This window comes from Lontra canadensis, unplaced genomic scaffold (assembly GCF_010015895.1).
Source record: "Lontra canadensis isolate GAN:19392208 unplaced genomic scaffold, GSC_riverotter_1.0 scaffold53, whole genome shotgun sequence".
NCBI lineage: Eukaryota > Metazoa > Chordata > Mammalia > Carnivora > Mustelidae > Lontra > Lontra canadensis.
The window spans coordinates 12,895,610-12,919,914 of NW_022631047.1; the positions used below are offsets into that span (position 1 = coordinate 12,895,610).

The following is a 24,305-nucleotide window of genomic DNA, read 5'->3' on the forward strand; positions in this document are numbered from 1 at the left end:
AGAATGACCCAGAGACTGAGCCACACAGTGTGGACTGAACTTTCACAGAGAATCTTTACGCCACAAAACATTTCTTTTCCAAGAGACGCTGAGAGGCAGCAGGGAGAAAATAAAACACCAAGGGGTTTTCAAATGTGAAACCCCACTCCGCCTTTGTTCTCATTTGATGAATGCACAAACCATGAGGCAGATGACAGGCCAAAGAACATTGTTGTGCTAGGAAAGTATATTTCATCGAGTCCCCTCTAGGATCTCCGGGGAGAGGTAAGTTTGATGAATGATCAGTGCCGACGAGGACTTCACCAGCAGCCCTGCTGCGGAATCATCTAAGCTAGAATGGGGGGTTCACTGAGAACCCGGAGCTGCCTCTTCCCTTGTCTCCTTCTGCCTCCCGGCCACTTGTGACATTTCACAGGAGAGAAGCGCTACCGTGGCAGGTGATAAGAAAACCTTCAAAACAAATACACTGTGGGAAGTCCAAATGTCAAGTCCATTGCGCTGCCTGAGAAGGAAGGCCTGTGAACTATACAGGCCCGGGTCTTCTTCCTTCCCATCTGCGGTTACGAGAGGTTGGGGAGAAAGTCTGGTGCACTGTAGCTGTAGTATTTGCTGGTGGATGAATAAATGAATTCCCAGCCGAGGCTCGGATCTGGAGTGGCCAGCTGGCTTCTTAAAGAGCTGTCACTCAGGGACTCCCATTCTTCAGACGCCATGAAAATCAGCAAGGGGTACTAAGCAGCTGAGCTCTTGGCAGCTTCCAGAACTTCCAGCCCTCCTTCTACAGCTCTGGAAGCTCTAGTGCGAGAAGCTGTCTGCTCCAGAGCCCAGATTCTAGGTTGACCCCAAGCCCCTGCCAGCACGAGCCCCGCACCACCTCCAACAACACCTCTCAACCAACAAGATCAAGCGCCCTATCCCTCCCAGGTTCCCAAGTTGACCCATATGGTAAAGGCGGTGGGGCTGGGAAGGGCAGGGGACTGTGCTGTATCCCAAAGCCCAGTGGGGTCTATTCCCAAGTAGTCTAATTCTCCTCCTTGCGGGGACATGAAGGGACTGCACATCCCTGTCCTCCCAGCCCTGTACACACGGGCCTTGGAGTCTTTTCCCCAGCTCCGGGGTTCCAACCAGTCCTATGACCCACTTTGACCAAGCACCTGATGGATGTTACGCTGTGAGACCTCAGAGCCTAGATCTCAAGACATCCTAGAGATCCTGTTTGCACCGGAAAGACCAGGTTCCTTGAGGGGAGAAGACAGACCCAGGTGAGCAGCAGCACCAATCACCAGACAGGTGCAGAGGCTCCCAGCCTATCTGGGCCCCACGGAGCCCCAGGTGGCTGCCGCCACATTACCAAGCTTAGGTAATGAGACCAGCCGAGCCGGGCCGGAATGGCGAGGCCACAGAACCATGAGCAAACAAAATGTTTCCTGTGTTCGTCTGCTACATTTTGGGATGGTTTGTTCTGCGGCGATCAGCAATCAATACCATACTCATCCTGCAAGTCCACACAGCTCTTCCCAAGAATGAGGTCATTCTCTATGCACTGATGTGGAAAGATGGCTAAAGAAGCTGCCAGTCAGTGTAACACAATTCTATTTATGGAAATTGTTAAGTTAATAGGTGGACAGCTGGGTGCCACTCATAAAAATACCTGGAAAGAATAAAAACCCAAGTATTAACAGTGACTATCTCTGAAGGGCAGGATTATAGGAGATTTTCCTTTTATACAATTTATGTAATGCACAACTATTATAATGAATTTGTTGTTATTTTTGCAACAACAACAAAGAAGAGTATGTAAAAAAAAAATTCACTCTGAATTCTGCTACAAGCTGATTTTTCCTAAAACATCCCCTTCAGCCTGTCACTCCCCCATTCAGGGACCAACACTGGCTCCCTACTGCTAGCCTCCTAGAATGTGACTCTCCTCTGGGTGGCATTCAAGGTTCCTGTGTGGAGCCCCCTCTCTTGCCAGCTATGTCCCTCCCTCTTCCCTGTGCTCATCTCCAGGTCACACCCATCTCGACCCAGACCTCCACTACTGCAAACCCTAAAAGAACCCCTTCCTTTGCTTCTCGAAATCCCACCCCTCCCTTAAGGCCCAGGCTGATCTCCCCCGGGTTCCTCTTTGGGTCCTTGGAGAAAGTTCTAGCCAGTCCTGCCCCACATGGGATGGCGTACCATACTATTCTCTCTGCACTTCAGGTACCGACGGTCCCTTGAAGGGGGCCTTCACAGACACAGGCAGGCTGACCACCACCATCTCCAGCTTCTCTGGCTAACTGTGGAAGAAGGGAAGAGCCCAGACAGATAGTTCCAACCCACGTCCTTCTCCGTGCCCACAGCCTGGATGGCGGCTGATGACCTGAACTGAAGCTTCCTCCCCACCTGCCCATCTCCAGCAGCAAGTGGGAGCCAATTTGCAACGGCTGCTAATTCAGAGTGACTCATGCCTTCGGGGATGCTCTAGGGCTCTCTATCCCCAACCTCCAGTCCCACAGGCGGCATTCAGATCCAAACTCTGGCTTCAAACCTAATTGCCTTCCTGGGGGGCCCAACGGCGCTTCCTCCCTCAGGCAGCTGCAATGTGCACGTCCAGTTTTTTAAACAAAGCTGTTTAGAATCTCTCAGGATTAAGACAAGTGGAAAATTGCAAGCCCAGACCTCTACCGCGCTTTCTCTAAAACACAACATGTCATTCCATTCAAACCCAGCCAGTCACCCTGCCCCTCTGAGCCCTTTTCTAGGGCGCGGCCCAAATGGGGGCTGGGGACCGGCTCAAGAAGAATCTGCTCCCTCTGTCCCAGGTGCCACCACCCTCAGGGCTTGTCGGAGAGTGGCAGGCCCCTCAGCCTGTTTCCACCCTGCGGCAGGCGGCCCCGGTGAGAGTGCTCAGGAATGGCTGCCGGATGCTGTGTTCGAGTCTTCGGTCGCCCTCTAAGGACGAGGCATTCACATTACAGGTATGTGGTGAGGGACTGAAAGGGCTCAGGTGGGCCTCTCACCCAAGTCCCAGAACCATGCTGGAGAACTCCTTCCCACACAAACCCACACAGTCACACCCAGCCACACACACGCTGGGGCAAACACACACAGACTAACCCCCACACACGCAGATAGATGCCTGGCCTCACCTTGTTCCAGCCTTGCTCAGAGTAGCCCCCTCTCTCCCCCATCATTCCCTCCCCCTTGCCATTGTTCTCAAAGGCCCCTCCCCAGCCCCAGCCCCAGGCCCTTGCCCCCACTCAGAGCCGGACCATAGCCTTCCCTGGGAGTGGTTGGAGACTGTGCCACCGTGGGCCACGTGTGCCCCCATGGGGAGGTGGTGCGCATATCCCAGTGCAGACAGCCTGGGCTATACTGCCCACAGGGGCTCCGGGAGACTTCCCAGGCACAGCTGGACATTGTCCAGGTTTTACAATCATTTACTCATTTTAATTTTTGTTTTTAACCTGAGAAAGGGCAGTTTTTCAAATGTGCACAAAAGAACTGTAAGGGTTAGCAGTGACCTACGCTGCTGAGGCCAAGGCCAAGACTCACTCAGATCCTGTGCCAGGGTTACAGGACCCTCAGCCTTCCTGCAGGGAGAGGCAAGCCTCCCCAAAAAAGCAGGGAGGGGGGTGTATTCCCAGGGGGCCTGCTGAGCCGTCTGACTCTTCAGACCCCCTGGACAGCTGTCCATCCACATCCTTTCCTTTCCCATCCCCATCACAAGGTCAGATATTTGAATGAACACTGACCACGGAACATAAAAAGGGTCACAAGACTCTCAAAAAGTAAATGAGTATTCAATGTACAATTCATTTCCAGCCACTGTGTGGGGAGTGAGAAGGAAGACAAGGGGAGAAGGGGTGTGGTAAACTCAAAAGCAAAGATAGTATTAAACAATGAATAGTCAGAAAACAATCCACATTTCACTTCTGAGAGTATAAACTAAAGCATGCCTACGGTGACGCTCCAAACCAGCGGAGCGGTTCCTTCTGGCTCCGTCCCGTTCACCACGGCCTCAACCAGCTCAGGTTGAGCTGTTGGTTTGAGAGGAGGCAAAGGGTTTGGAAGCTGGACTACACCCAGGCAGATATTCTCGTTTCATGAAGCTGGGGCTTTACTTGAAGTCAAAATTATTGACTCATCTGGCTGGAGGACAGCAGTGGAACTTTCTAGCTCCTAAAGGCATCAGGCAGGGGTACGAGGCAGTCAAAATGAAAGCGGCAGCAGAGCCACAGCAAGGGACGGAAGTCAGGCCGCAGGACCCTACTACCAACCTGACAGACCATCTCTGTAAACAACCTCCGCCCCCAGTCCGACTTCCCTCAGAAATCAGGGCCTCCGGTTTAATCATTAACCTCACTCTTTCCTCCTCCATCCACCTCTAGGCTCCAGGCAGAGAGGGCCCTTGTGAGAGGAGGACGTATTTGGGAAATCCTGGGACTGGCAGCCAAAACCCCTTCGTCCCACTCAGAGGCCACCTTCGTCAGAGCTAAAGGAACCGTTTGGGCCTCCATTCTGCAGGTGAGGAAACCAGCCTGAAGAAAGCAACTCATTTGCCAAAGGTCCCAAAGCCCGTCAGGGGCAGAGGCCAGAGCCACATGAGAAACCCCCCCATCCCAGGAGCTGGCCATCATCCCAGAGGCTCAAGAGCACTACGAGAAATGACAACACCAAAGCCCTGCGAGGCCAAGACCATAGGAGAAAATAAACTTCCTGTCTGGAGGGTCCCTCCCTCAGGTCTCCCCACAGTCTTCTGGCCAGAAACGACTGGTGATGTCAGGGCCTGTCTGTCTCCCAGGAAGCTCGCCCCCATGTTCTGCCCTGGCGGGACCCCCCTCAAGAGCAGGCCCCATAGAGTCTCCACGACAGGTCAGGCGGTCCCGCGTGTGGCCGGGGGGTCCTGCGTGCGGCCAGGAGGTGCTGAGTCCTCCAGCCTTTCCCCTCCCTGACGCCTGCTCCCCACCAGACCTCTCCTACAGCTCAGGCTGCTGGGCCCGGCCGGCCTGTGCCACTGTCCATCCGCAGGCCGTGCTCCAAATCCCAGAGCTGCGACGTGAAAGCAGACACCCCACCCTGGCCCCTGGGAGGAGGGGGGAAGACTTAAAATGGGAGCTCTGGCATTCCTGCCGCGCAGCAGGCCAAAGGACGACCCGGACGGACGCAATTCTCAGGAGCCACCAGGAGGGGCGGCCGGTCTGCAGTGGGAAGGGCAGGGGCTGCAGGCGTCAGGCTGCTCGGCCTGGAATCCCTGCCCCACCTCCCACTCCAGATGTGGTCTTGGCCCAGCCCCGACCCGCTGCAGCCCCTGTAAGGTGGGGGCAAACGAGGGCTACCTCGCAGGATCTGGGTGAAATCAGTGAGGTTTAAAGTACGATGTGATAGGACTTCAGTTAAATTCATTGTAGACAAAAAGAGTCTGAAACAGAGGTTCCCTGATGATGGTGACAAATGTGAGCGCCGGCATCCTAAGTATGATATGCAAAGTATGGCAGGACAAGAAGAGGTCCGGCCACTGGGGGCCAGCTTAGCACCTCCCCCGGAACTCAAAGAGAAAGGAATCCTCTGGCAAGGTGAGCAGTCAGCCAGCACCACCCTTCCACCCTCTGCCCCCCTCCCCACCCCCACACTGCTGAATTCTTGGAAGGTGAGAGGTTTACAAATCACCCAGCAGGAGGGAGCCGCCAGATAAAACACACAGAAATTAAAACACAAAAAGGCCCAGGTCTGTAAGCAGCAACCCCAGGGAAGGTGAATCAGCCCCATCCACCAGGGCTGCCTACCTGCCTAAGAGCTCCTGCCTAGCTCCAGCGGGGGTGGGGGGCCCTTGATGCGCAAGTGCTGAGAACAAAAGAAGCTATCAGCAAGACCCCAGGAGCCTCTGCGAGCAGAGATTAGGATCCTGGGGAGGGCCAGGGGCCACCCAGAGGGCCAGGGCCTGGCTGCCACGGCCAGTATGAAGGGACAGAAATAGGTAGGATTGGCCAGATTCCGCTAGATTCTTTTCTGGCCAGCTAGGGGGAGGTCCTCCACCCTGGCCCCCAAGCCTGCTGGGAGGAGACAGGAAGCAGGAAGTTATAGGCCTCTCCTACTTCCCTAGGTCTCCTCCCTGTAATCAGGGTGGCTAGGAAAAAAGTTGAGAGTACTACCCAACTGGGGTAGTAGAAATAGTGGGGAGGGGAATAACTGTCTCCTTAGCCCCCAAAGCCCCATTGAAGGAGCTTATCAATTCAAAGTCAAGAGCAACGACAGAGAGACATCTAGAAAATATCAGCGTCCCATTCTGCCCTCCCTCCCCAGTCCACAGTTAAGAGCACAGGAGACTTGAGACGGTTTCTAACACACACTTTCAGAGACCACACAACCAGCCCAGACCTACCTCTTCCTTTGAATTGCCTGCAAAACCCCTTGGCCGCTGACAGATAAGAGAAGATCCCAGGATATTCCTGCAGGAAGGTTAAAAAAAAAAAAAATTAAGTCATCACTCTGCTGGGAAGCCACTCCAGGGTGAATTGTGTCCAACAACGGCCACCCTTTGGGGAAGCAGCCTCCTACCGAGAATCGATTCAATCAACAGACACAGAAGCCGCCTGAAACTGGTTTCAGCTGCGGTGCCAATGCCACTCCGCTGATGGTGGGTGACTGAAGAATCACACGCAGAACCTGAGCCCCAGCTCCCCAGTTATGATGGTGTGATCGATTAGTGATGTCTGCTACGGGCAGTTCCAGAGGTACTGTATCCACCTTAAACCTATCCACGCCAAACCTATCCATGCCAGCCCAGGGTAGACCCTTCGCATCGAGGGTTTAACATCTGTAATTCTGACCCCTGACAAATGATCTGAAGTTTCAAGATCTGTACGACGATATAACTTTACTGAGACGGGACTCTGACTCACATACCCTACCTGAGGGGCCGATGGAAAGGAACAGGCCATGTCGTTCTTTCCACCTCCACCACATCCACGGTTATCTTGTGGAGCTACAATATTGCAGCAGAAAATGGCCATCAAGGGAGAGAGAAAACCGGAGCGAGGTTGGAAGGGTAGTTAACTCGGGCAATGAAAATATATACAGGAGACATTTGGCTCTCTGCAGAACGTGACTCTGGAAAAAGGCCCCTGTACAAGTACATATTGCCATGGATGCAAATCTGGCATTGCAAAAGGTGCAGGATTCATTTCCTGAGGACCATTTGAGGTCCACACTGTGCCCACTCTGTGCCACTCAGCAGTGAGCACTGGGCCAGGAAGAACACACAAGGAGCTGCAATCCACGTCCAGATGGGGCTTCCGATCTACTTGGAGAAAGGATGGTAAGCACTGCGAACAGCAAATGGCGCTCCCCACCAACAGCCAGCCAGCTTAGAATCCGCTTCAGTCCAACCCCCCTTCCTTGTTTCCTCACCAGCCCCATGCGACTAAGTCCTCCGCTCCGTCTCCAAAACAATCCCCGTCCAGCTCCTCTCCTTGCCATTCCTCACAGCTGTCCAGTGCTCTCCCCGCCATGATTTTCCCCTTTCCCAGACCCCAGACCCTCCGTCCTTAGCCCAGGCCCTGCTTCTGCAGCCCCTATGCCAGAACCCACAGAGTTCCCGGGCCTCCCAGTGTTGACTGCTATCTCCCCAACAGCAGCTCAGCGCCTGCACATGGTGGGCACTCGGCTTAGCGTGGACGGAAAGATGCGTGAATGGATGGATGGACGGATGGAATTCCTGGGCTGCGCATGTGCGGCCATCACAATAGGCCCACTGTCTACCTGTCCAGGCTTTTCTCCTCTGCTTCCTTTCACACAACCCACTCATCAGCCCACACTCTCAGCGCCTCTCTGCACACTGATCCTTCTTCCTTCTGCTGAACTGCAAGCCACTCTTCCAAGTTCACATCAAACACCACCTGCTGCGTGAGGTGCTGCTCCAGAATTGCAGTGACCAATCCCCCTGTCTGAACCCCCACAATACCGTAGGCCACACACCTTATACCTTGAATTGCCACTTTTTGAAGCCCTTTCTTAACCCTTTCCTGCATTATACACCCCATGAACACAAGGGCCTTTACGTTTTTTCATTTTCGCATCATGGGAATTTAGACCAGACTCTTGTACTATGACACACACATTCGGTGCTTGTGGAATTCACTAAAGAATAACCCCGGGCAGTGTGTAAAAGCCAAGACAGAAAATGCCAGAGGAGTTCCAAGGCAAAAGAGGTGCTTTGGGGATGGGTGGCCCGGGAAGGCTCCAGGAAGGAACTCAATCATGAGTAGGGTCTTGAAAGAGGGGGAGGTTGGGGCGGTGAGGAGCACTCCAAAACCAGAACTGTGTGAACTCAGGGACAAAGAAGGAATGAGCAAAGCATGCTTGGGAGTTGAGTTTGGCTGGAACCGAGGGTCCCTGGGGGAGAAGGCCGGGAGATAAGGCTAGACAGGAAGGCTGGGGATGGATAGGAAGGATGCTGAGGGCCAGGCTAGGGTACCTGGATTTGATCCATTCCCTCTTAATCGGTGAGGATGACAATCACACGAGGCCTGGGCTTTAATGGTAGAAGAAAAGAAGTCTTGTCCTCTCTTGCTCTGAGCTTATTAATCTCCTCAGCTAGGTTATAAATAACAACCACTATTTACTGCACACCTGCTGTGTGTGAGGCCCGAAGCTATCTCATTGCTCCTTCTAATAGCCCTGAGAGCTTGGTATTGTTATCTTCCTTTCGAAAGCAGGAAGCTAAAGCTGCAAGAGGTGAGGCACTTACCCAAGGCCTCACCCACTCACTCACTCACTTAACAATGCAGTAGGGACTGGAATTACAGACGGGGCGGCTGGGATCAGGGCCATTCTCCAGCCAGCTACCACAGGCCCAAGGCCCTCCCATTTGAGCTGGGCTGCTTCTCCACAACTGGCCTTACTAATTCCTCAAGGCCAACATGTACTGAGCACACAGTAGGAGAACAATAAAGCACACTAAGGAGAACTGTGGTTTGGTGGGGGGAAGAAATGGAGCACTACTGTTTAATGGGCCTTCGGTTTCAGTCCTGCAGGATGAAAAAGTTCTGGAGATCTTCCGCACAACAGCGTGAGTATTCTTACCACGACTGAACTCTACATTTTAAAACGGCTAAGATGGCACATTTTGTTATGTTTTATACCACAATTAAAAAAATTTTAAATAGGGTGCACTTATCACTTGACTGATTGGCTGTCATTAGCATTTTTTTGGTCAATTATCTAATACAGGAAGAGACTCTAGAAACGTTTTAATCCAGTAACCCTCCAAAACACAGAGCTGAAAAGGGGAGGTAACATGCCCAGGGCTGCACAAACAGATGGTATTAGAGCTAAGACCAGAGCCCAGCACTCCACAGACTCAATGGGGAAGAATGGCAGAGACAGCACAGCATAACGCAAAACACATGGCGGGGCTGAGGGGGTTGGGGGGAGTCAGAAGCCACGGGTTCAAGTTCTGCTTCTGCCACTTAATCAGTTCTATAACCTCACAGAAGTCATTGACCCTCTCTGAGCTTCATTTTTCCAATCTGTAAGAAGGCAATTAAAAGAGAATGTGTGCCTCAAATAAAATTATATACAGCTAATGTGCAGGGAAAGCACTTGGCCAACTACAAATTACTTTATAAACACTGGTCATTGTTAGCAATGCTAAATATCTGTTCATAGATTTAAAGATTAAAATCTGATTTAGTCAAACCAAAAGAAAAAAAAATCCCATTCCATTCTGGTCTATTTTCAGCTGTTCGGGGGCCTTGCACACAGCAGGTCTTCAATGAGTAAGTGCAGAGCTGATTTACCCTCCAGTTTCATCCACCCCAGTCCCGTTCCCCCCTCACCCCCAACCCAAAGCCCAGCTGCATCAGCCCTGCCAGGACCAGGTGGAAGATAGGAAGCCCCGTGAATGTCTGCCTCCCTGGCTGCATTCCTTAGCTAAATATAAATGATTTGTCCAGTCCATTGTTTGAAATTATCCATAATACCTCGCCTCCCCTCCCCATTACTTATGGTGACAAGCTGACTGCACATCTTTATAGCAGAACATACATAGAAAACATTCTCTGTGGCTATTTTTAGTAGAGAGAGGGAAGCTGGCGGGTATACAGAGATCAGAGCATGAGTCCTCAGTTTTCTCCACTAGTCCAGGAAAGCTTCCTGGAGGAGGAAATACCTGAGTCACCTCAAAGAAGGGGACAGCTACAGGTCAGAAGGACACCCTCATATAATGAGTTTGCTCCTCTGAACCAAAGGGAAGTGAGCTGCTGCCCTCTTATCCTCATTTTTGGGATGGGGAGGAAAGGTTGACACAACCCAGGCAACCCCATATTACTCCAATGCTGCAGGTTGGCCCAGACAGTACAGGCATTTGGGGAGGAGTCAGGGAAGAGGTCAACATCTTCTTTTTCAAAGACAGGACAATCGAAGATTCCAGTTCTGAGATACATAAGTACAAATTCTGCTCACATAACAAGCCAGTTTCTTGTTTGGACTTTTTTTTTTTTTTCCGTAACCACAAGAAAGTTTTTTAAAGTCCCAAACTTGGACGCACAGATGGACTACATCTTGGAACTCGGGGTGTGCCAAAGCCCTGTCACTGTGACTGCCGATCTGCCAGCGGTGGCCCAAGGAGTGGTCAGGGGTCTTTGGGGGGGGGGCACAGGCAGCATCCCAGCCCTGCCCGAGCCCCCACCTTCCCTGGGGGCGCTCTAGGGACTACCCCAAGCCGGTCCACTGGGCCACACAGTCAGAAAGCCTTGACAGCTCTGGGGCTCTCCCTTTCTGGGGCATCCTACAGCCCTCCCATCCCTTCACTCGGGATTCCGCTGTCCGCTCTCCCGCAGCCCCTCTCTCAAAGGGTCTTCCTCCAAGCCTCTCCCCCAGCAGAGCCCTCTTCGCTCTATTACGGGGCTCCGGCCTCTATTACACCCCTTCCCCAGCCGCTTCCCGCGTCCTCACACGACGCCTACCGCATCCCTTCCTCTCGGCTCGCCCACTGCCGCCCTCCCGTCACCCCTCCCCGGGGCGCCCCCGAGCCGCTCCCCACGATGGGGACCCCGGCGCGGGCTGGCCCGGCCCACCCACAGCCGGCCGGAGCCCTACAAGGTCTCGCGCTCCCGGGTCCCCGGCCCGCCGCTCGACCGCCCCGGGCTGCACTCACCGCGCTCGGGGAACGTGGGGTCCCGGCTCGCTCCCGCTCCCGCACCGCCGCCGCCAGCGGAAACGGGGGGCGGGGCCCGGGGGGTGGCTCGCGGCGGGAGGCGGGGCCTGCCCGGGAATGGCGAGGTTGCGGGGCGGGGCCAGCCGTGGGGCGGGGCGGGGCCGAGGGGGCTGCAGCTCGAGCGCGGAGGGAGGGATCGGAGCCCAGGGAGGGAGCCGGGCTCGGTCCCGGGGGTCGACCCGCTCGGTGCGGGCCGGAGGGAGCCCGCAGGGAGCCCACGGCCGCGCTGGGCACCGGCGTCCCGGGCCAGGCGTGGCCGCCCTCTGGGCTTCCTTCCGGAAGCCTTCCTCCCCTCCCGCCGCGGGGTCCCGACCGGCCTCTCCGCCGAACCGTCCGCGCGACGTGGGTCCGCTACCCCACGCCGGCCCGGGCCGCCGCCGCGAGCGGTCGTGGGGAAGGAGCGGTCGGGGCCCGGGAGTCCGCGTGCTCGCCCCGCCCCGAGGGCCGTCGCGGCCTGGGTCGCCGCTGTACCCCGCGAGCCGCGCAGGCCGGCCTCCCGCCCCCTCCCCCACGCCTGAGAAATCCGTCCCGGGTATTCGGGGCGGACCGGTTGAGATGTTGACGACGCGGGTGTGTAGTGACCCTGTCCGGAGATACCCTAGAGGAGGAGCGGCTATCTGTCTCCCCAGGAGCGAAAGGCCTCCAAGTGCGGGTAAAGGGCACCGTGTGGCGGAGGAGCTGGGTTGAAGCAGGAAAAACTCCAGGGAGGCATCTCTGGCCCAGTGCTTCCGATAGGCCTTACGGAGCCTGTATTCTGGAAGCCAGAAGGCCTCGACCCTTTTCTGAAGTGAGGCTGAACAGCCGTGGCTTCTCAGCATTATTGTCAGGCGGAAGCAGTGCTGCCCACGTGCACGTTGGTGGGCTGAGTATGAGTTGGGTCAGAGTTTTTAAACCTGACTGTAATCACCAGGGTCCCCTTGGCCTCTCCTAATTGGACTGGCAGCTCCTACTCATCTCCTGGGCCTCCTCCCCTTTATGCACTCACAGCCTTGCTAGTGTCCATTACATAACCAAATAATCCACCTCCTTCTGACTCCCCTTTACCTTCCTTCAAAGCCTTGATCATGGCCCCCCACCCAGAGTCTTCCTACACTAACCCCCACGGACCCCAATGTCTCCAGTCACGGAGCAGCCCTTTAGCACAGGATTGCTAGCTCTGCCCAGCTTCCAGAAGAGGAAACTGAGACCCAGGGAGGGAAAGGGACTTGCTAGAGATTCCTGCAATGGAGCAGGTGCTCCTGTAAAAAACAAAGAGAGGCAGTCTGCTGTGCAAGTGACCAAGGGGTTTTGGAGCTCAACCGACCCGGAAGGGAATCCTGGTTCAGCCTCTTATGGGTTGTGACCTCTCTAGGCCTCAGTTTCCTTACTTGTGAGATGTGACTGCTTAGTACCAATCCACAGGGTTGAGGAGATGATGGAGGCAAAAGCACAATATTTGGGGTGACTGGGTGGCTCAGTGTGTTAAGCATCTGCCTTCCGCTCGGGTCATGATGCCTGGGTTCTAGGATGGAGCCCCCATGGGCTCCCTGCTCAGTGGGGTGCCTGCTTTCTCCTCTTCCTCTACCTGCCACTCCCCCTGCTTATGCTCTCTCTTTCTCTCTCTCAAATAAATAAAATCTTTAAAAAAAAAAAAAGCACAATACTTGACGCATCCTGGGAGCCTAACAAATGTTAATTTACTCCTGCCCTTTAAAGGAAGACAAATCAGAAATAATAGAATTATGGAGCCTTAGGGATGGAGAAACCTTAGAGGTCCCTCAGCAAACCCCCAAAAAGTGGTTGTTTGTCCTCCGTTAACACATCCAGATTTGAGGGGACTCAATGCCCCCAGATGGGTTTACAGCTGCAAGAAAACCACGTAGGGGATATGGAATTACTGAACACAAAGGCAGCCAAGGGGACTTGGAGTTCGTGAGGCTGCTCATGTCTGCTGAGGACAAAACTCAAATAATTGACCTGACACGGAGGCAAGACACGCTTAGGCAGGAGCTCCCAAAAGCACGGAGCCACCCTGTTCCCTGTAGCGGACTTCTAAGGAACATCATTGCATTTCTGCCCTGGAGATTCTGAAAACGCAGAGGAATAATTATCCTATTGATAAGGTGACTATATCCAGGTTGTCAGGCCACAATCCATTTACTCTACTTGTCCTGGCATAGTTATTAATAGTCCCCCTTTTACTCTCAAAATAGCTTGGTTTGGGGGGAAAAAAAATTATATGTCACTTTAACTATGAACAAAGGCAGTACTCCAAACAGCTCCTTCCAGCACTGGTCGTCAGCAGTTCTGTAGAATTTCTGAAGCCCTAAAGACTTCAAAAGATTGTGTGTCCATTTATCCCCCTTGAGATCTCCAAGGCAAATCAAAAATGGTAAACACACCTTCCCCCAAGTCAAGCTAAGGGACGGTGCCTGCCGCATTGCGACACCTAGCGGGCAGAGTTCACACTGCCGGAGGCTGGGAGCGCCATCACAAGGGGCCATAGGTTTCTCCAAGCCAGCTTGTGAAGCAGAGAACAAGCAAACATTTCCCAAGTGCTTACATGTCAGGCACCGTTCCAAGTACTTCCCATGTTTCCATTCATTTGATCCCCACAACAGCTCCACGAGATAGGTGCTATCAGGGTCCCTGCATTTTACAGATGAGGGGACGGAGGCTCAGAGTGTAGGTAACTTCCCCCAGGTCCTGTTGCCCTAAAAGACTGAGCCAGGATAGAAGCCCAAGTTGTCAAGCTCCAGGGCTGGGGCACTTAACCGCTACTGTGTCCAGCACCCCACCCTTGGCTACAGGAGCCAGGTGACTGCACAGGTGTCTTGCCTCGCAAGTGACATCAACCAGCCATCCGCTGTGGAGAAGACAGGGAGAACAGGAAGTGGAGCGGGTGGGGAGTCCTACCTCCCATCTCCCAGTGAAGAGTGGTAGTTTCTGCATCCCCCCGGGACCAGGCACCAAACCAGACCGGGAGAAGATTTATAACCATCAGCCGGATGCACCGTGAGCTGCTCATTGAAAGAAGCACTTTCAGGCGTGAGGAATGAAACAGTTCCTTCCCTGTGCCACTCCCTTCACCATTTGCTCAGTTTGAAGAGTGCTTACTGATCATGGAAGGCTGCCAGCTGCACCGGGAGGACCCAAACCAAACCTCCCCCCATCCTCATGGTGAAGAAAGCAGAAGTGACCAAAGATGGCTCCCTGGCTTTCTTTTCACACTCCCTCCCCTAAAGAATGCAAATCATCCCAAGGGCCCCTCTTTCCCCCAATTTCTTTCTCTTCCAAAGCTCAGTGAGGGAGGAGTAGCAGGGCTGAGCAAGCCCTTGTCATAGGATCGCCATGTGATATTTGGGACATACTTATGCTAAAAAAAAAAAATTCTAAAAAAATTCTTCATCATTTATCTGAGTATCCTGTATTTTTAGTTGCTAAATCCGGCAACTCCACTTCAGCATGGATTGTTGCTAAAATAGTTAGAAAACTGTACTAAATCAGAGGTCTGTAAATTTTTCCTGTAAAGGACCAGACACTAAATATTCTCGACTTTGTAGTCTATAACAGTCTCCATCACAACTACTCATCCCTGCCCCTGTAGAGGGGCATAAGCAATTCAGAAATGAATAAGCATGACTTTATTGCCAGGGACGCCTGAGTGGCTCAGTCAGTTAAGCATCTGACTCTTGGGTTCAGCTCAGGTCATGATCCCAGGGTCCTGAGACCGAGACCTGCATTGGGCTCCGTGCTCAGCACAGAGTCTGATTCTCCCTCTCCCTCTGCTCCTCCTCCCCGTCTCGAATAAATAAACAAACAAACAAACATACAAATAAACAAATCTATCTTTTTTTAAAAAAGCACTTTATTTTTAAAAACAGGCAACAGCAAACATCGCCTACTCCTGGCTCGAGTTAGGGCCTCTAGATTCCTGGCTACCTTCAGAGGAATTGTGAGGGTGACAGTGGCCTAGACCCAAGTACTCGAGTGTGAAAAACAGAGACTGATCAAAACCATTGCCTGTAATGAACACCAGTATTTCTGAGGGACTGTGCCCAGGTGCGTGTGTGTGACCCAAGGTAGGTTGGTGCCCGCAGGAAGCACGCACGCCTAGAGTGGTTTGGAAGCATCTAGGTCTTACAAAGTCTTGCTCAGACTCTGTCTGAAAAAGTACAGATTCTATGTTTGGGATTCCTAGCAGTCAGCATGTGCCCTGTAAAGACAAAAATGCACAGGCAACATCGTGAAATCAGAAAGTTCGGAGCCCGAGGAAAGCAAAACACCCCCACAGAAGGCCTGAAGGTCAAGCTACAGCTGTCGGCACTCTTACACCTGACAGAGAGGACGCAGAAACCCATGGAAGCCATCTGTGAGTGTCTGTGCACGCGCGGGTGCCACACGCACACCAACTACCTCAACACGTGGGTAGCAAATTGCATGGTGGGTTGAAATTAATAAATCCAACAGTAATAGCCATATGAATTACATTTATATCAACTTTCTTAATGACCTCAGATTATCCCTATACGCTTATCAAAGGCAATTCCATGGTTTAAAATCACAACTCAAGTTCCGCCCTTCCAACCAAAACCACATCTAAAAGTGTTGACCAATTAAAAGCCTTAAATCTGATCATCAATTTGCCACAGTACAGGAAACAGTAACGTGTCTGCTGGGCATGGCACAAGATAAGGGCAAAGAATCACATAAGCAGCAGATGTTAGCGGGCCCTGTGAAGGATTTTGACATGCACATATGTCTTAAGACACATAAGTCATCACAGAAGTGTTTTATACAAAGAATGACAGGCTTGGATTTGCATTTTTGAGACTCTCACTCTGGCTGTAGTATAGAGAACAAATTGGAGAGTGGTGGGGGCCAAAATGGTTACAGGAGGCGTAAGCCCTGCTCTAGGCACAAGATGAGGTCAGCTTGGTCTAGGCTGGGGTAGTGATGGAGGAAGGATATGGATAGACTGAAAAGAGATTGAGAAGATGAGATGTACAGATGGGTGACGGATATGGGAAACTGGGTAGGGAAAAGTTTCAAAAATGACTTGTCAGGTTTCTGATCCCTAAGGGCATGGCAGTTAGAGCCATCCATTGAGACAGGCAATGGGGAAGAGGACTAGATTTAAGGGAAAGATCATGAGTTCGAAGAAGATGAGGACTAATAAGTATCCATCAGACTCCGCGATTGAAGATCACTGGGGATCTTGGAAAGAGTCATTTCATTGAACTGATGACACAGAAGCTGGGCTGGAGAGCATTGAGAGGGGAGTAGAAGGTGAGAAATGGGGAAAGACAATTATGGAAAGAAAAGAAGCTGGGAAGATACACAGGGCAGATAGCTGAAGGAGGCTGTGGAGGGAGAGTTTGAGGAATTCAGTAGGGAGAACTGAACTGATCCATGGAAAGAGTCCTATTTCTGGTGTAGATGAATCTGTTTGTAACTGACCAGCCCTTTCACAGATAATACTGATGCTTTCTGGACAACAATCAAGACAAAGAAATGAACCAAAGAATACCAAACCAACCAACAACTACGTGAGGACCACGGAGAGCGAATTGTGTAGACAGATTTTGGAGGGGATTCTAAGCGTAGAAGAAAAACCGACATGAGAAGAGTTCCTATTTGTGTGTGTGTGTGTGTGTGTGTGTGTGTGTGTGTGTATTTTCCCCATGTTGACCACAGTCGCGGTGCAGCAGAGGATGGCTATAATTCCAGTAGAAATCCCACAATTTCTTGGGCAAAGGAGGCAGAGGATAGAGCCCAGAGCAGTCAGGGTTGCTGAAGAGTGAGGGGTGAATCCTTGAAAGAGGAAAGCAAAGAGCCAGAGAAAAGGAACACAGATTTCTCTGCATAAACTCTGCCCAAGTGTTTGGCTTACCTTGAACCGCATACGTGGGGTCCCAGCTAAAGATGAAAGAACCAGACTGAGACTTGAGCAATTGCCTACAGCAGGTAGGACAAGTCTGTAATTTGAGTGTAATCAAGTTAATTGCTTACTTAAAAAAAAAAATCAGTGCTTTTCTGAGCGATAAAATAGAATCCAGAGTCTCTTCAACATAACTTTCAAAATACTCAGGATATGATCCAAAATTACTCAACATACAAAGAACCAGGAAAATGTGACCCATTCTCAAAGGATAAGAGGCAACCTATGCCTATCCCAGATAATTCAGATGTTGGAATGATCAGACAAGAATTTTAAAACAGCTATTATAACTCTGTTCCAGGGTGTAAAGAAAAATGCATTTATAATAAATGAACAGATAGGAAACCACAGCAGAAAAATAGAAAATATAAAAAATATATAAATAAATATATAAAATTTTTTATAAAAATATAAAAAAGAATCAAATGGGATTTTTTTTTAATTTTTGAGAAAGAGAGAGAGAGAGAGAGAGAGAGAAAGTATGAGTGGGGGAGGAGCAGAGGACAGGGAGAAGGAGAATCTTAAGTAGACTCCATGCCCAGTGCCGATCCCAGCGTGGGGCTTGATCTCACAACCCTGAGATCATGACCTGAGCTGAAATCAAGAGTCAGATGCTTGAGGGCTGGGCGAATGGGTGAGCCTGGTGGTGAGTATTAAGGAGGGCACGGATTGCATGGAGCACTGGGTGTGGTGCATAAATTCATAAAAATGAATATTGGAACACTGAAAAAATTTAAAAAATAAAAATAAAAAATTGGAGGAACCTGGGTGTGGGGGGTAAATGGGTACTTTCTGTATTATCTTTGTAATTTTTCTGTAAGCCCAAAATGATTTTTATATTAAAATTTCTTCAAAATACTTAATAAATATTAAATATTAAAAAAAAAGAGTCAGACCCTTAACCAACTGATCCACCCAGGCACCTCTCACATGCAAATTTGAGAACTAAATATCTGGTATTTTTTAAAAATTCACTGGATGGGCTTACTGGTCAAATAAGATCTCAGTGGAAGGAGAAAATGAACTTGAAGATAAATCCAATAGAAAGTAAACAATCTGAAAGAGAGAAATAACTAATATATAGGTAATTGAAGTCCCGGAAGAAGAAGAGAGAAGCCGTGGCAAAAATACATATATTTAAAAGCTTATGGGGAGGATCCAATCAAGAGGAAGGGATTGAATATTTGGGAAAGATAAGAGACCACAACTAGTAAAAGCTTTTATAGAGTAAGAGAAGGGATGGAATCCAAGGTCCAAGTGATGAGATCCAGCCAAAGCAGAAAAGATGAAAATGCTTGCTTCACAATAAGAGGGAAAAGAGGTTGGGATGGGAGCAAACGTAGGTGGATTTATGTCCTATATGGGGATTTTCATTTGATGGCTTCTATTTTCCCTTTTAAAGAGAGAGGCTGAGAGACAGAGACAAGTTTGTTTTGCTGCAAGTGCAAGGGAAAGGAAGCGCCAGAGGCTTGAAATCATCACTGTGGGAGACTGAGATCATCACAGACACTTACCAGTGTTCCCTGGGTGTATTAAGGGCTTGTTGGAACATAGTAACCATGAATTTATGCAGAACCAATATTCCCTGTTGTGTGACTTTCCCTGCAGCTGCTTGAATGCAAGCATGCTGGTTTGGGATAGTTGGGGGTTTGCCAGATGGGTGTGACCAAATGACAGAAGATCAAGGTTAGGCATTCACATGGACTCTAAGCTTGATAAGAACAGAAAAAAAGTAAGAGGGCTGATGGGTGGGGGTAATCAGAGAGGTCAGCAGAGCAGAGGTGCTGGTGAGGAGCAGTGACCGCCGTGGGGGCAGCCAGCCAGCGGACAGGAAAAGAGGTGGGAGGTCAGAGAGGGGCAGCCTGACTCTATGACTTTGGACCAGTTCCCAGAGATGTTAAAGCCCCAGTTGTGACTGTGGAGGTGGGTGGCTTAGAGAGAAAAGAGTTGGCCTGCAGAGAGAAGGAAATCAAGAAACCAAGAAGCCAGGTGACCTGCTGAAAATGTCACCCAAACCTCTTAACTCTAGGAAACAAACTGAGGGGTTGCTGGAGGGGAAGTGGGGGGGATAGGGTCGCTGGGGTGGTGGGCATTAAGGAGCGCACATGATGAAATGAGCACTGGTTGTTATATGCAAGTGATGAATTACTGAACTCTTCCTCTGAATCTAAGTAGGTGCTATATGTTGGCTAATTGAATTTAAATAAAATAATTTTTTTTTTTTAAACAGCAAGAAAAGAAAAAAAGAAAGAAAGGAAGAAAGAAAAGTTCACCCGAACCAACACTGAATTTGCATAGGATGAGAGGAGAATATGAGACAGATGCTGAGATCTTCAAAGAATGAGGGACCAGGGTGTCAGTAAATGGCAGAGGGTCTCAGGAGGGGAAGAAGGTGGCATCGCCAGACGGCTGAGACTCAGAACAATGGTCTATGGGAAGTGGGAAGTAAGGAAAACCAGCACCCCCACCTCCCAGACTTTACGCCACGCCGTGGAAGAACAGAACCAGCCACTGTGTCGGAGGGCGACAAAAGAAGCAGTGTTTGTAGGTGTGTTGCTTATCTATTGCTGTACAACATGTTACCCCAGACCTGGCACCTTCCGACAACCCCTAGTTACGACCTCACGCTCTGGATGCACCAGTCCCAGCACAGCGTCCGCTGGGCCCTCTGCTCCCAAGAGGCTGCAGTCAGGGGGTTGGCCGCGTTGCCATCTGGAGGCTCGACTGGGGAAGAGTCTGCCTCCGAGCTCACTAAGGTTGTTGCGCAAGTTCATTTCCTGAAACTAAGTAGGTACTATAATTGTATTTGGCTAACTGAATTTAAATAAAATAAATTTTTGTTTTTTAAAATAACTGTGTGACTGAGGACTTTGGTTTCTTGCCAGCTGGCTGCTGGAAGCCATCCTCAGCTCTTAGAGGCTATCCTTGGTGTGTGGCCACGCGGGCTTTCCCAACATGGGCATGATTTCATCAGGCCAACAAAGAGAGTCTCCTGGAACAAGTCTGTTAGTGAGATGGAGACCTGTATAACATAAGATCATCACAGATGTGACCTCCCATCCCGTCAGCCATATTATGCGTTAGAAACACAGGGGCCCATGCACTCAAGGGCAGGGTATCACACACAGGTGTGAACACCAGGAGTCAGGGATCATGGGGGCACCTTCAGGTCTGTTCTCCTCAGAAGGGAAGGGGATACGGGATGCGTGCAAGTCACTCTGCAGGCTAAATGGTGGGTGGAGGTGGGTGGCCAGGAGGCCGGAGCTGGATCGGGGCGAGCAAAGGCTGAGCACTTGGAGGTGAGGGTTCGGCAGAGGATGGATGACAGGAAGAGGGGTTTGGACTTTGAGTACAAGTTGATGGAAACTGGGTTCTCTGCCTTTCACCATCCTATGAACTACGGAAGGCAAATCTGCATACTTACAGAAATATGTTGTGTCAAATAGGTTAACTTTGCTAACTATATATTGATGCTATTTTCTCCAAAAGTCTGGCCTCTTTAAAGAGCAGATGGTGGAGGCACATAAACTGAGACAGCCTGAGAGGAGTCTTAAAGATAACAGGGAAAAGCCAAGTGACAGCCCTATTTCCAGGATAAAAGGCAGAGGAGGGCCAAAAGGCAAAGACGCTCTGGAAGAAAGGAAGAGAGCTGAAGCTGACACTTTGAAATTGGAATCAAGCCTAGTGAACTCAATAGAGTTAGATGAAATGAAATTGTGTGACTGTCAATAAAATGACCAGAGGATGACGGTTGATAAGATACTCAAGGATCATAAAAGGGACGAGGAACACATTTGCAACCCTGCCGAGGCTTCTGGGATCCAAGTCAATACACGTTCATTTACGACATGGAAAGGTTCATTCATATTATAATTAAAATATACATAGCATGACATGTTAAGGTTGTTTTGAAAGAAGCAGCAGCAGCTGGTAGCTAAAAGCTGGTAGTTTAAAGTGGGGGGAATAAAATGAACACCTTTACAGAATACATATCTCTAAGGGACTTAGTAGTGTTGGTGTTAAATCGGACAAATAAGTGTGAACTCATTTTCTGGCTCTCTCACTAGAAGCCTGGAGGTGGAAAGTGCTCCTCGCCTCAGTTCTCATGTGGCTAATCTGATTTGCACCAGGAGTGCCCAGACATTGGTCCCTGATAACATTCACCACTTAAAGAAACCAGGGCTCCTTGGAAAGGAGCTGATACTATACCTCCGTGCAAGAAAAAAGAGCAGGCCTAAGTCTGCTAGAAGATGTCAGAAGCATGTTAGCTTCAAAAGATATTTTGGAAAGGGATCCAGCAAAGGAAGAAAGGAGGGGGGATAGGGAGGAAAGAAGGAAGGAAGGAAGGAAGGAAGGAAGCAAGCAAGCAAAGTTGTGACAGTCTGAGTATCAGAAAGGAAACAGACATCTGTGAGAAGTCCAAGTCCATTGTGATATTGAATGTGGGTTATACTTAAAAAAAAATAATAAGGTGTATGTGAATTCCCCAAAATGTCAATGTGCATACCATAGTCAAGTTTTGGTTAATAATTAAGCTGTGGATTTCTTTCTTATTTTTTTTTAAGATTTTATTTATTTATTTGACAGAGAGCAGGAGAGAGAAAGAGCACAAGCAGGGGGAGCAACAGAGGGAGCGGGAGAAGCAGACTCCCCACTGAGCAGGGAATCCGATGTGGGACAGGATCCCAGGACCCTAGGATCATGACCTGAGCCGACGACAGACGCTTAACCAACTGAGCTGTGGCTTTCTTGTATCAGGCAGTGCGACTTAAGGGACGTCCAGGGATGAAAGATGCTTGGTTGAGGGGCGCCTGGGTGGCTCAGTGGGTTAAGTCTCTGCCGCACCGGGCTCTCTGCTCAGCAGGGAGCCTGCTTCCCCCCCCCCCTTCTCTGCCTGCCTCTCTGCCTACTTGTGATCTCTGTCTGTAAAATAAATAAATAAAATCTTAAAAAAAAAAAAGATGCACTGGTTGTACTTTCTTTAGGTGAAGTTTTGATGAATTTTGTGATTGTAGCAGGCAAAATTTGAGCACAGGAAGTCACCCCCGTAGGTGATTACCCCACTGGGTGAAATTCTTTTAGAAGGCACATCCAGCCCACAACCCCAGACTAGCCTAATCTCCAGGCAACTCTCCGTATCTGTAACAGGTCAGCAGCAGCAAACGAGGAGCTCACAACCCTAGTCTGTAAGCATGTACAAGCCCTAAACTTTCGCCTTAGTCACCTCAACGCAATCTGCCTTCTTTGCCTGGCTAGAGGCTTGGAGCTCAGTATATGGACCGTGAACACTTTTGTGATGGGTCTAAGGGTGTGTGCGCTAGTCACGGCTGCCGTCGTTGGAATAAACCGTGTTCTGTCATGTTTGGAACTTGAAAATTTTAATTGAAAAGCTTTGTATTTCTTCATTTAAAAATTCACATAACAAAACTAAGCATTCACCATTTCAAAGTGTACAATTTGAACCTGCTTTTTAAGGTGTTGGAAAAGTATGTAAGCGTGTGACATATCAGACTTGGGATATTGATTTCATAACTGAGGTGGATTAAGTTTGGTGATTAAATGCTTAAATAAATCTGATTAGACCGACAAGTTGAGACTTACTACGTTTCATGAATAAGTGTGTAAGTTCTTAGTGTTAAATGCTTAGGGTCTAAGATTTTGTTAGATTCATAAATATGCCTTGTTAGATTTTTGAAGTGCTTAATTATAGCTTAAGCAGTTGGAGCTAATTTAATCAATAAGTGATTTTAAATGTTTGTAAGTGATATTAAATGTTTAGAGAATTTATGGGCTAACTGAACATTAATCAAAAAAAGTAAAAGATTTAACGTGAGAATACTAGCTTTATGAACAAAATAGCAAGATTTGTCAGTTGAACATGAGTTAATAAAATCAGGCTTTAAAATTTACAACCTTAATCAGTCAAAAAGCTGAAATACACAAACAGCTTTATTCTTCTCCATGCATAAAATTTCCCCTCGGACAATAAAAACTCACTTGATGGTGGCTTAGCGGTTTACAAACTAATGCAAAACACAGGATGGTATTTATTTGCTGAAATGTTGACAGCTGCAGGAAGGGGGAGTGTGGTCAAGGGCTGCAGATATTCCAAGTATTACAGGTCAAGCATTACAAGGAAGGATGCTTTTTGGAATTTAGTTCTCTTTCATTCTATTTTTCTTTTACGATTTCATTTGCAGTAACTAACTTCCAAGCAATGACTATGTTGCTGAAATACAGTCTCCGGCAGGGAAGGAAGCCCTGCGGACCCACCCCACACTCCCACTCCCAGTCGGTCTCCCAGAGGAATCATTGTGGGTTGGTCACAATCCGGGCACGGAGCCCTTCTCTGCTCCTGGTCAAAGTCCAGCCTGCTGCTTCCAAACTTTAACGTGCCTGTGCCTAGGAATCACCTGCAGAATTGGATTCCAGATGACTGGGAGGAGTGGGGTGAGAAATTGCATTTTTACTGAGCTCCTGAGGACTCCCAGCATCCAGGACCCACCCCCTGAAGCCTGTCTTACAGGGAGTTCTCCGCACATGTGCGCATGCGCGGATGTGGATCTTTCCAGTAGTCCGTGACCTGGGGCTCTTTCTCCCCCGTGTCTCAGGTAAGGGGTTTTCCCTGCGGATGGACCAAAGCATTTTGCTCTCCTACAGTAGCAGGGCCCAGGGGCCCTCATCTAAGGAGGCTTCGAGACAACTGCCCTCCCTTTGTCCTGACACTCCCTCCTCTGATCTCTGACGTGTGGCCCCCTTCCATCACAGAGATCAGATCCAAGACTCTCTGGGAATGGCCAGTGGGGACAGGAGTGAGGGGGAGTACAGAATGGGAGTCCTGATGTTATTTTGCTGATTTTTTTGTGTGATTCCTCCCCCGCCACACACACACACTAGTTCGTAAGGTCTTGGAGGACTGGCACTTTGATTCTAATCACCGCTGTGTCCCCAGGAGCTGGAACAGTGCCAGACACATCCTAGGCACTCAGTGTTTATGGCATGAATAAAGCCTGTTTTGTCTCTAGGCCATTCAGACCCTCTGGAATTTGACATTGGGGTCCAAGTCTTAGGTGATAAGACAGTGATAAGTGCCTTGCTTTGCCTCTTTTGGGCATACACCTCCCCAGGGGAAGGGGGAGTGTGGCCAAGGGCAGGACCAGAGTCTCCTTGTGCCCCTTTGTC

The 24,305-nt window shown here is 50.0% G+C and overlaps 1 protein-coding gene across 1 annotated transcript in view; it reads right to left on the reverse strand.

Moving 5' to 3' along the window:
* TSPAN9 (tetraspanin 9) overlaps nucleotides 1–11,204 on the reverse strand; it is a 189,428-nt gene extending 178,224 nt beyond the window's left edge. The window contains exon 1 of the mRNA XM_032874860.1: nucleotides 11,144–11,204. The gene's annotated coding sequence lies outside the window, so the exon portion shown is untranslated. The remainder of the gene's footprint in view (nucleotides 1–11,143) is intronic.
* Between the last annotated feature and the right edge of the window lie 13,101 nt (nucleotides 11,205–24,305).